Source organism: Rutidosis leptorrhynchoides, chromosome 6, assembly GCF_046630445.1.
Source record: "Rutidosis leptorrhynchoides isolate AG116_Rl617_1_P2 chromosome 6, CSIRO_AGI_Rlap_v1, whole genome shotgun sequence".
Lineage (NCBI taxonomy): Eukaryota > Viridiplantae > Streptophyta > Magnoliopsida > Asterales > Asteraceae > Rutidosis > Rutidosis leptorrhynchoides.
Window position 1 is genome coordinate 423,943,105 of NC_092338.1, and position 12,488 is coordinate 423,955,592.

The following is a 12,488-nucleotide window of genomic DNA, read 5'->3' on the forward strand; positions in this document are numbered from 1 at the left end:
TTAAGAGTTATGGAGTGGTGTTCTTAACTTAGCAAAATGAAGTAGTAGAAGTTGAAGAATGAGGGTGTATTTATGGTGGTGGATGGCGTGACCAAGGGGGGGACAAGAACAAAATTTTACCTTGTATTCTTGTATAATTATTGTAGGTAAATGTCAAAAGGTATTCCCTCTTGATGAGGGCAACAATAGCAGCTGATTAGGTGATGATTTGATGTGTATTTGCTATTAGTAAATACGTATAGAAGCTAGGTATGATACGAGTACAAATACTCTAGGTATACGTATAGAAATTTTGTGAAAAATGGAATGAGGTTTCAAATATAGCTATCTTTTGTGAATACACTTATATGATTTTATGTATTTAAGTCTTTAAAAGTGATTAAATACATTACTTATACAATATATGTATAAACATTATAAGTCTTAAGTATTTATGTCAATTAACGTTACGTATTGTTATCATTTTGAAAACTTAAGTTAGTAGTTTCAAAATATACTTATAACTTGTTGTTATTAATACAAAATGAGATATTAAAACATTTATTAATCATGTTAAATATGTATATATATACATATATATACACAAACGTATAATTATCATATATTGTATAGTTCGTGATATCATCGGTCAAACTAGACGGTCAAACGTTGTGTAAAACTCTTTTCGGAAATATAAATCTCGACAATTTGGATTGCTTATCATGTTGGCAAGGTTTAATTTATGTAAATATTAATCTTATAAGTATAGAATGATCGAAAAAGTGCGGGTCGTTACATTACCTTCCCGTTAAATAAATTTCGTCCCGAAATTTTAAAATTGTACCTATTTTGCGTCATCGAGAAACAAGTGTGGATACTTTTGCTTCATCTGATCCTCTCGTTCCCAAGTAAACTCGGGACCTCTTCTAGCATTCCAACGAACCTTAACAATCGGTATATTGCTCTGTTTGAGCTGTTTAACTTCACGATCCATGATTTCGATTGGTTCTTCGATGAATTGTAGTTTCTCGTCGACATGGATTTCTTCAAGAGGAATGGTGAGGTCTTCCTTTGCAAGACACTTCTTAAGGTTCGAGACGTGAAAGGTATTATGTACTCCGGCGAGTTGTTGCGGTAACTCGAGTCGATAAGCTACCGGTCCAATGCGTTCGATGATCTTGAACGGGCCTACATATCTTGGGTTCAGTTTACCCCTTTTGCCGAACCGTATTACACCTTTCCAAGGTGACACCTTTAGCATAACCATGTCCCCGACCTGAAACTCTAATGGTTTCCTTCGGACATCGGCGTAGCTCTTTTGGCGACTGCGGGCTGTTTTTAATCTCTCCTTGATTTGCACTATCTTCTCAGTCGTTTCATGTATGATCTCGGGACCAGTTAAATGTCGATCTCCTACTTCATTCCAACAGATAGGAGATCTACACTTCCTTCCATATAATGCTTCGAATGGCGCAGCTCCAATGCTCGCATGATAACTATTATTATACGAGAATTCTGCTAACGGTAGATATTTATCCCATCCGTTTCCAAAATCGATCACACATGCTCTGAGCATGTCTTCGAGAGTCTGAATCGTTCTTTCACTCTGCCCGTCGGTTTGGGGATGATATGCGGTACTCATATCCAAACGAGTCCCTAGTGCCTCCTGTAGTGATTGCCAGAACTTTGAGGTAAATCTACTATCACGATCGGATATAATGGAAATAGGTATTCCATGCCTTGAAACAACTTCCTTTATATACAATCGTAATAGTTTCTCCATTCTATCTGTTTCCTTTATAGGCAAGAAATGTGCAGATTTGGTAAGACGATCAACAATTACCCAAATGGTGTCGTATCCCCAGGCAGTCTTTGGTAACTTCGTGATGAAATCCATGGTAATACCGTCCCATTTCCATTCTGGAATTTCTGGTTGTTGAAGTAACCCTGACGGCTTCTGGTGTTCTGCTTTGACCTTAGAACAAGTTAAACACTCCCCAACATATGTTGCAACGTCGGTCTTTAAATTAGGCCACCAATATCGTGTCTTAAGATCTTGATACATCTTTCCAACTCCAGGATGTATCGAGTATCTTGTCTTATGTGCCTCGTTCAATATCAACTTCCTTAATCCACCCAACTTCGGTACCCAAATACGATTTGCAAAATATCGAATTCCATCTTCCCGCATAACGAGTTGCTTCTCATACTTCTTCATTATTTCATTTCCTTTATTTTCTTTAGTAAGTGCTTCTCGTTGAACTTCTTTGATTTGTGAGTTGAGATTCATGCGAATTTTTATATTCATTGCTCGAACTCGAATTGGTTCTCGTTCCTTTCTGCTTAAAGCATCGGCCACCACGTTCGCCTTTCCGGGATGATAACGAATTTCACAATCATAGTCGTTTATTAACTCGACCCACCTACGTTGCCTCATGTTCAATTGTTTCTGATCAAAAATATGTTGAAGGCTTTTATGATCAGTAAACACAGTGAATTTAACCCCATACAAGTAGTGTCTCCACATCTTCAATGCAAACACGACTGCTCCCAATTCTAGATCATGCGTCGTATAATTTCGCTCGTGAATCTTCAATTGTCGGGATGCAAATGCAATAACTTTCTTCCGTTGCATAAGAACACAACCAAAACCTTGTCGCGAAGCGTCACAATATATTTCAAAATCATCGTTCCCTTCTGGTAACGATAATATAGGCGCCGTAGTTAACTTCTTCTTCAGTATTTGAAATGCGTTCTCCTGCTCCGAGGTCCATTCATATTTCTTCCCTTTTTGCGTTAACGCTGTCAACGGCTTAGCTATTCGGGAAAAATCTTGAATAAACCTTCTATAATAACCGGCTAAACCCAAAAATTGGCGTATCTGTGTTGGTGTATTAGGAGTCTCCCATTTTTCAATAGCTTCAGTTTTTGCTGGATCAACCTGAATTCCTTCGCTATTAACAACATGGCCAAGAAATTGCACTTCTTTCAACCAAAAAGCACACTTAGAAAATTTAGCATATAGCTGTTCTTTTCTTAACAACTCCAATATCAACCTTAAATGCTCTTCATGCTCTTGCTCACTCTTGGAATAGATAAGAATATCATCAATGAAAACGATAACAAACTTATCTAAATACGGACTACAAACTCGATTCATGAGGTCCATGAATACAGCTGGCGCATTCGTCAATCCAAACGGCATAACCAAAAATTCGTAATGACCATAACGTGTCCGAAAAGCAGTTTTCGGAATGTCCTCTTCTTTAACGCGTAGTTGATGATAGCCCGATCTTAAGTCGATTTTCGAATAAACACATGATCCTTGCAATTGATCAAATAAGTCATCAATTCTTGGTAGTGGATATCGATTCTTGATAGTTAACTTATTTAATTCGCGATAGTCTATACACATCCTAAAAGATCCATCTTTCTTCTTAACAAACAAAATTGGAGCTCCCCACGGTGAAGTACTCGGTCGTATGAATCCACGGTCCAGTAATTCTTTTAACTGACTTTGAAGTTCTTTTAACTCGGACGGTGCAAGTCTATATGGAGCACGAGCCACTGGTGCAGCTCCTGGTACTAAATCTATTTGAAATTCTACCGATCTAAATGGAGGTAATCCCGGCAATTCTTCCGGAAAAACTTCAGGAAAATCTCTTGCCACAGGCACGTCGTTGATACACTTTTCTTTCTTTTCAACTTTATTAACATGTGCTAGAATAGCATAACATCCCTTTTCTAAACACTTCTTGGCTTTCAAACAGCTAATGAGTTTTAGCTTTGAATTACCCTTCTCTCCATAAATCATCACCGGTATTTTATCCTTACCAGGAATACGAATTGCCTTCTTAGCACAAACAACTTCCGCTCCTATTTTGGACATCCAGTCCATGCCGACTATTACATCAAAACCTCCTAATTCTACGGGTATTAAGTCGATTTTAAACGTTTCTCCGGCTAGATTTATTTCACAACCACGACAAATTTTATCGGCTTTAATTAGTTTACCATTAGCTAACTCAATCAAGTACTTAGCATCTAGAGGTAATGATGAACAATTCAATTTAGTGTAAAAATTTCTACACACATAACTTCTATCGGCGCCAGTATCAAATAAAATAGATGCTGATAAGTTATTAATGGTAAACGTACCCGTAACAAGCTCCGGGTCTTCTCGTGCCTCTCTAGCATTAATAACAAACGCTCTTCCACGTGCAGGTCCGCCATTCTGATTCGGGCACTGGCTCTTATAATGACCTTGTTTTCCACACCCAAAACAAGTAATGTTAGCCAAAGCAGTTCTATTTGCGTTGGTGGCAGGAGTCTTGTTACCATTTGCATTTGTAACGAGAGCCTTACAATCTTCAGCAAGATGTCCCTGTCGATTGCATTTGGTGCACAACACACTACAGTAACCAAAGTGATGTTTGTGACAACGGTTGCATAAAGGACTTTGTCCTTTGTAACCAAAGCCTGAACCGCTACCCGCACCTTTCGGGGTTTCTGGTTTCTTAAAAGATTGCTGTTGGTAACCTCGATCATAATTTCCGTTCCACTTCCTTTTGTTACTCGATACCTTCACCTCAGTAGTGAATGCTTTCTTATCCAGAATGACCTGATCCATTAACTCGTTCGCCATGGTTATAGCTTCATGAATTGTCTTAGGTTTCGACGCCGTAACGTTTGCCTTGACCTTTTTGGGCAAACCACCTTTGTACATTTCAATCTTCCGTGCTTCGGTTGGAACCAATTCAGGACATAGTAAAACCAATTCCATGAATCGCTGATTGTAGTTGGTGATTTCAGTACCAACCACCTTCAAACTTCGTAACTCATCTTCTAACTTAATAACCTCATTCCTTGGACAATACTCGGTGATTATCATTGCTTTGAATTCTTCCCATGGAGTATCATAAGCTACATCTCCTCCTACCGCCTTCACATAATTCTTCCACCATGTGAGTGCACTATCTTGTAAAGTGCACGATGCAAACTTGGTCATGTCTTTTTCATCACAACCACTGATTTTAAACACCGTCTCCATCTTTTCTATCCATCGGGTTAAACCGATCGGTCCTTCCGTTCCACTGAATGATGAGGGCTTGCAAGCTTGAAACGTCTTGTAGGAGCATCCTACACGAGGATTTGGGTTAACTGCAGCAGCTCTTGCAGCCTCAACCCATAACATTCTGTCGTTCACTCGCTGGTTGATGAGTTCCTCGAGTTCTTGTTCCGTCATTCGATTCAATCGCGCCATTTCCTAATGAAAGAAAATAATTATTCACATGGAATATTATAGATGTAGTGTGTATTTATAGTACATTTATAGCTTGTTAATAATATGAACCAGGTATTATTATAAAAGCCTTTTCTTCTTATTAGCGTTTTATAATTATATCTAGGGTAGTACCTACCCGTTAATGTTCATACTTAATAGCTTAGTACAGAACCAATTACTACAATCTAAATAATACTTAACCATGGAAAATTATTGCATTTCATACTTCGCTATTTTACATATGCTTACATCAAACTTTAAACAAACCACACTAATAATATTATACAAAACATTATGTGATTCCATGGTTTAATACGGCAGCGCATCATTTGGTCTATTTCCCAAAACATTTATGTCCAGGGAATCCCCCAACGCGAATCCTAGCTGTCTCCCTACGTTTTGGCCGAGGTGCCGAAGAACTAGATGCAGGGATAGCACTAATAGGAATAGCGGGGATAGGGGTGGTAGTGTTGAGTGGAATTGGTGCCACTTCATTCTCATTACACTCGGGATTTGGATTTTCTAATTCACTAGCTTTTCGTTTCTTTCCTAGTTCGAACTCGTCTTTTGTAATTTCCTGTATTTCTTCCTCGGGTTCACTTTCCTCCTCGGGTTCACTTTCCTCCTCGGGTTCACTTTCCTCTTCGGGTTCACTTTCCTCCTCGGGTTCACTTTCCGATATTTCTATAGTTGGTTCATCCGGAAATTGTGAGTCTTCCCCAAAAATACCACTTTCGTCATCGGATATGTTAATGACTGAAACACAATCTGAAGGTTCTGATTCGGAGTCGCTGAATGTGATAATAAGTTTCGAGCCCGACATCTATCACACAACAACTAACCCATTAGTACTTACATAATATTTACACATAAATTTTAACCAACAGTGATAAGCAATGGTTTTTTTTTTTTTTTTTTTTTTTTTTTAAATCAGACCCGGTCAAAGTCCAGACTTTACTAATGTATCCTAACGACTCTCGGTTAGACACACTAATGCAAACCTGGTTCGCTAAGACCAACGCTCTGATACCACATGTCATAACCCGTCCTTAACCATAAGAACGCGTTAGATAACGTATGATTTCATTGCGAGGTATTGACCTCTATATGAGACATTTTTAAAAGAAAAACTGCATATATTATACATTACAAACCACAACCATTATTTTTGTTACAAGCTTAAGACAATAAAAAGAAGATTAACGTTTAGCGATAATCTTCGACTTACAAACTTTACAAATGATGACAACAACACGGTTTCTAGCATATTTTACAATACAACATCTCGGATATGCAGTTTTATTTTTGACACAAACATGCGTACGCAAGATCCTGGTTAGATCCAACATGATGAAGCGGAAGCTTTAGAAATCACCTGAGAATAGACATGTTTTAAAAGGTCAACATAAAGTTGGTGAGATATAGGTTTAATGCCGGCAGCAATATATATATATAGACCACAAGATTTCGTATATAAACAGTTTAATAAAAGTATTCTAAGTGGTTGAGCACTTGGTAACCATACTTAACATTTTCACGTCGCATATTCCCTTTAATATGAAATCTTACTACACCGTACCAAGTGTAGTCACAAAACGAAGTACTGTGCAACCGTTGAATACTGGTCGTCCAGTCCGGTTGGGGTTGTCAGGCCCGATAGATCTATCAACAGGATTCGCGTTTACAATACCGCTGTAAATAATAGTTACCAAGCTACAGGGAAGTATGCCAGTGGTACAACTCAACGTAGAATATATTTTTCAGTTACTTGTGTCCATAACGTAAAACATAAAATACATGTATTCTCATCCCGAAATACTTAGAGTTTAAAAGTGGGACTATATACTCACGGTTGTCTTTGAAGATATATAAATTGACTCGGTCTTCCGGTTGATATCACGAACCTATCCATATATAATATATCAATATGTTTTCATTTTTAAACAAACGTTACATATATATATACTTGTTATACTTTTAATACTTTGAATATTTCCTTAGTCCGTAGTTAGCATTTCGATGTTAGTAATTCAATTTTAATGGTTCATTTTTAGATGTTTAATATACCCGCAATGAAATAAATAAAACCCCCAACGAAATAAATAAAACCCCATCGTATATGTATTGGTCGAGATTAATCTTGACCCATGGTACCGGTGTTGTCAAATGACGTGTTGCGTACATAAAGTACCGGTGTTGTCAAATGACGTGTTGCGTACAATCATGGGATCTTATGATTAATCTTCTCGTGTTGCTTACGGGTGATCCTGAACCATATGAAATTGAATTATGAGTACATATATATAAAATATCATGTTATCTTATAAAGATGTGATTTTATGTAAATTTTTCCAATGAATCCCGAAGTCAATTAAGTCTTGGATAACCAATTTTGTTTCGGTCATAGTTTCTTCGTTACAAGTCCGTTTTCGTTGATTCAAATTGCCATCTTCTTGGATCGAGTTCTTCTTTAAGACTATGAACTGTAAATACCTTGGTTTGTATTCAAAATCATACGGCATAGGTGAAAGTTTAGTGAAACATATGAAGTTAAACATTTTTGTTACAACAAAATAATTTAATGACCATTTTTCCAAAAATACTTATACTTTGAAAAACCAAGTTTTACCTTGTTAAATTAACATATAAATAAGATATGTTACATGTCTTGAAGTATTTTAAAAGTTAAATTAGAAGGATCTATTTAGTTTGCAAACAAGTTTGAAAACATTCAAACTATGTTCTTGTTGTTAAACTTTTGTACCACAAAATAAGATAGCTATATATATATGAATTGAATAAGGTTATGAACATAGATTCTACCTCAAGTTCCTTGGATAAGTTTTCTGTAAAAGAGGAGTAAGAAGCTAGAATCAAAAGGGTACTAGAGGTGGATGAAAGATTGGAAGTAAGTTGGTGTTCTTGGAGGGTTTTCTTGAAGTGTTTTTGTATGGTTTTCTTATGGTGTTTAACTAGTGTTTTTGGAGCTAGATTTCTATAGATGTGAGCTGAGATGATTAAGGGGTTTAAGAGTTATGGAGTGGTGTTCTTAACTTAGCAAAATGAAGTAGTAGAAGTTGAAGAATGAGGGTGTATTTATGGTGGTGGATGGCGTGACCAAGGGGGGGACAAGAACAAAATTTTACCTTGTATTCTTGTATAATTATTGTAGGTAAATGTCAAAAGGTATTCCCTCTTGATGAGGGCAACAATAGCAGCTGATTAGGTGATGATTTGATGTGTATTTGCTATTAGTAAATACGTATAGAAGCTAGGTATGATACGAGTACAAATACTCTAGGTATACGTATAGAAATTTTGTGAAAAATGGAATGAGGTTTCAAATATAGCTATCTTTTGTGAATACACTTATATGATTTTATGTATTTAAGTCTTTAAAAGTGATTAAATACATTACTTATACAATATATGTATAAACATTATAAGTCTTAAGTATTTATGTCAATTAACGTTACGTATTGTTATCATTTTGAAAACTTAAGTTAGTAGTTTCAAAATATACTTATAACTTGTTGTTATTAATACAAAATGAGATATTAAAACATTTATTAATCATGTTAAATATGTATATATATACATATATATACACAAACGTATAATTATCATATATTGTATAGTTCGTGATATCATCGGTCAAACTAGACGGTCAAACGTTGTGTAAAACTCTTTTCGGAAATATAAATCTCGACAATTTGGATTGCTTATCATGTTGGCAAGGTTTAATTTATGTAAATATTAATCTTATAAGTATAGAATGATCGAAAAAGTGCGGGTCGTTACAATTATCTCTGATAGGGATGGCAGATTTATTTCAAGATTCTGGCAGACATTACAGCAAGCATTAGGAACTCGTCTAGACATGAGTACTGCCTATCATCCACAAACTGATGGGCAGAGCGAAAGGACGATACAAACGCTTGAAGACATGCTACGAGCATGTGTTATTGATTTCGGAAACAGTTGGGATCGACATCTACCGTTAGCAGAATTTTCCTACAACAACAGCTACCATTCAAGCATTGAGATGGTGCCGTTTGAAGCACTTTATGGTAGAAAGTGCAGGTCTCCGATTTGTTGGAGTGAAGTGGGGGATAGACAGATTACGGGTCCGGAGATAATACAAGAAACTACCGAGAAGATCATCCAAATTCAACAACGGTTGAAAACCGCCCAAAGTCGACAAAAGAGCTACGCTGACATTAAAAGAAAAGATATAGAATTTGAAATTGGAGAGATGGTCATGCTTAAAGTTGCACCTTGGAAAGGCGATGTTCAATTTGGTAAACGAGGGAAATTAAATCCAAGGTATATTGGACCATTCAAGATTATTGATCGTGTCGGACCAGTAGCTTACCGACTTGAGTTACCTCAACAACTCGCGGCTGTACATAACACTTTTCACGTCTGGAATTTGAAGAAATGTTTTGCTAAAGAAGATCTCACTATTCCGTTAGATGAAATCCAAATCAACGAAAAACTTCAATTCATCGAAGAACCCGTCGAAATAATGGATCGTGAGGTTAAAAGACTTAAGCAAAACAAGATACCAATTGTTAAGGTTCGATGGAATGCTCGTAGAGGACCCGAGTTCACCTGGGAGCGTGAAGATCAGATGAAGAAGAAATACCCGCATCTATTTCCAGAAGATTCGTCAACACCTTCAACAGCTTAAAATTTCGGGACCAAATTTATTTAACGGGTAGGTACTGTAGTGACCCGAACTTTTCCATGTTTATATATATTAATTGAGATTGATATTTACATGATTAAATGTTTCCAATATGTTAAGCAATCAAACTTGTTAAGACTTGATTAATTGAAATATGTTTCATATAGACAATTGACCACCCAAGTTGACCGGTGATTCACGAACGTTAAAACTTGTAAAAACTATATGATGACATATATATGGATATATATATAGTTAACATGATACTATGATAAGTAAACATATCATTAAGTATATTAACAATGAACTACATATGTAAAAACAAGACTACTAACTTAATAATTTTTAAACGAGACATATATGTAACGATTATCGTTGTAAAGACATTTAATGTATATATATCATATTAAGAGATATTCATACATGATAATATCATGATAATATAATAATTTAAAATCTCATTTGATATTATAAACATTGGGTTAACAACATTTAACAAGATCGTTAACCTAAAGGTTTCAAAACAACACTTACATGTAACGACTAACGATGACTTAACGACTCAGTTAAAATGTATATACATGTAGTGTTTTAATATGTATTTATACACTTTTGAAAGACTTCAATACACTTATCAAAACACTTCTACTTAACAAAAATGCTTACAATTACATCCTCGTTCAGTTTCATCAACAATTCTACTCGTATGCACCCGTATTCGTACTCGTACAATACACAGCTTTTAGATGTATGTACTATTGGTATATACACTCCAATGATCAGATCTTAGCAGCCCATGTGAGTCACCTAACACATGTGGGAACCATCATTTGGCAACTAGCATGAAATATCTCATAAAATTACAAAAATATGAGTAATCATTCATGACTTATTTACATGAAAACAAAATTACATATCCTTTATATCTAATCCATACACCAACGACTAAAAACACCTAAAAACACTTTCATTCTTCAATTTTCTTCATCTAATTGATATCTCTCAAGTTCTATCTTCAAGTTCTAAGTGTTCTTCATAAATTCTACAAGTTCTAGTTACATAAAATCAAGAATACTTTCAAGTTTGCTAGCTCACTTCCAATCTTGTAAGGTGATCATCCAACCTCAAGAAATCTTTGTTTCTTACAGTAGGTTATCATTCTAATACAAGGTAATAATCATATTTAAACTTTGGTTCAATTTCTATAACAATAACAATCTTATTTCAAGTGATGATCTTACTTGAACTTGTTTTCGTGTCATGATTCTGCTTCAAGAACTTCGAGCCATCCAAGGATCCGTTGAAGCTAGATCCATTTTTCTCTTTTCCAGTAGGTTTATCCAAGGAACTTAAGGTAGTAATGATGTTCATAACATCATTCGATTCATACATATAAAGCTATCTTATTCGAAGGTTTAAACTTGTAATCACTAGAACATAGTTTAGTTAATTCTAAACTTGTTCGCAAACAAAAGTTAATCCTTCTAACTTGACTTTTAAAATCAACTAAACACATGTTCTATATCTATATGATATGCTAACTTAATGATTTAAAACCTGGAAACACGAAAAACACCGTAAAACCGGATTTACGCCGTCGTAGTAACACCGCGGGCTGTTTTGGGTTAGTTAATTAAAAACTATGATAAACTTTGATTTAAAAGTTGTTATTCTGAGAAAATGATTTTTATTATGAACATGAAACTATATCCAAAAATTATGGTTAAACTCAAAGTGGAAGTATGTTTTCTAAAATGGTCATCTAGACGTCGTTCTTTCGACTGAAATGACTACCTTTACAAAAATGACTTGTAACTTATTTTTCCGACTATAAACCTATACTTTTTATGTTTAGATTCATAAAATAGAGTTCAATATGAAACTATAGCAATTTGATTCACTCAAAACGGATTTAAAATGAAGAAGTTATGGGTAAAACAAGATTGGATAATTTTTCTCATTTTAGCTACGTGAAAATTGGTAACAAATCTATTCCAACCATAACTTAATCAACTTGTATTGTATATTATGTAATCTTGAGATACCATAGACACGTATACAATGTTTCGACCTATCATGTCGACACATCTATATATATTTCGGAACATCCATAGACACTCTATATGTGAATGTTGGAGTTAGCTATACAGGGTTGAGGTTGATTCCAAAATATATATAGTTTGAGTTGTGATCAATACTGAGATACGTATACACTGGGTCGTGGATTGATTCAAGATAATATTTATCGATTTATTTCTGTACATCTAACTGTGGACAACTAGTTGTAGGTTACTAACGAGGACAGCTGACTTAATAAACTTAAAACATCAAAATATATTAAAAGTGTTGTAAATATATTTTGAACATACTTTGATATATATGTATATATTGTTATAGGTTCGTGAATCAACCAGTGGCCAAGTCTTACTTCCCGACGAAGTAAAAATCTGTGAAAGTGAGTTATAGTCCCACTTTTAAAATCTAATATTTTGGGATGAGAATACATGCAGGTTTTATAAATGATTTACAAAATAG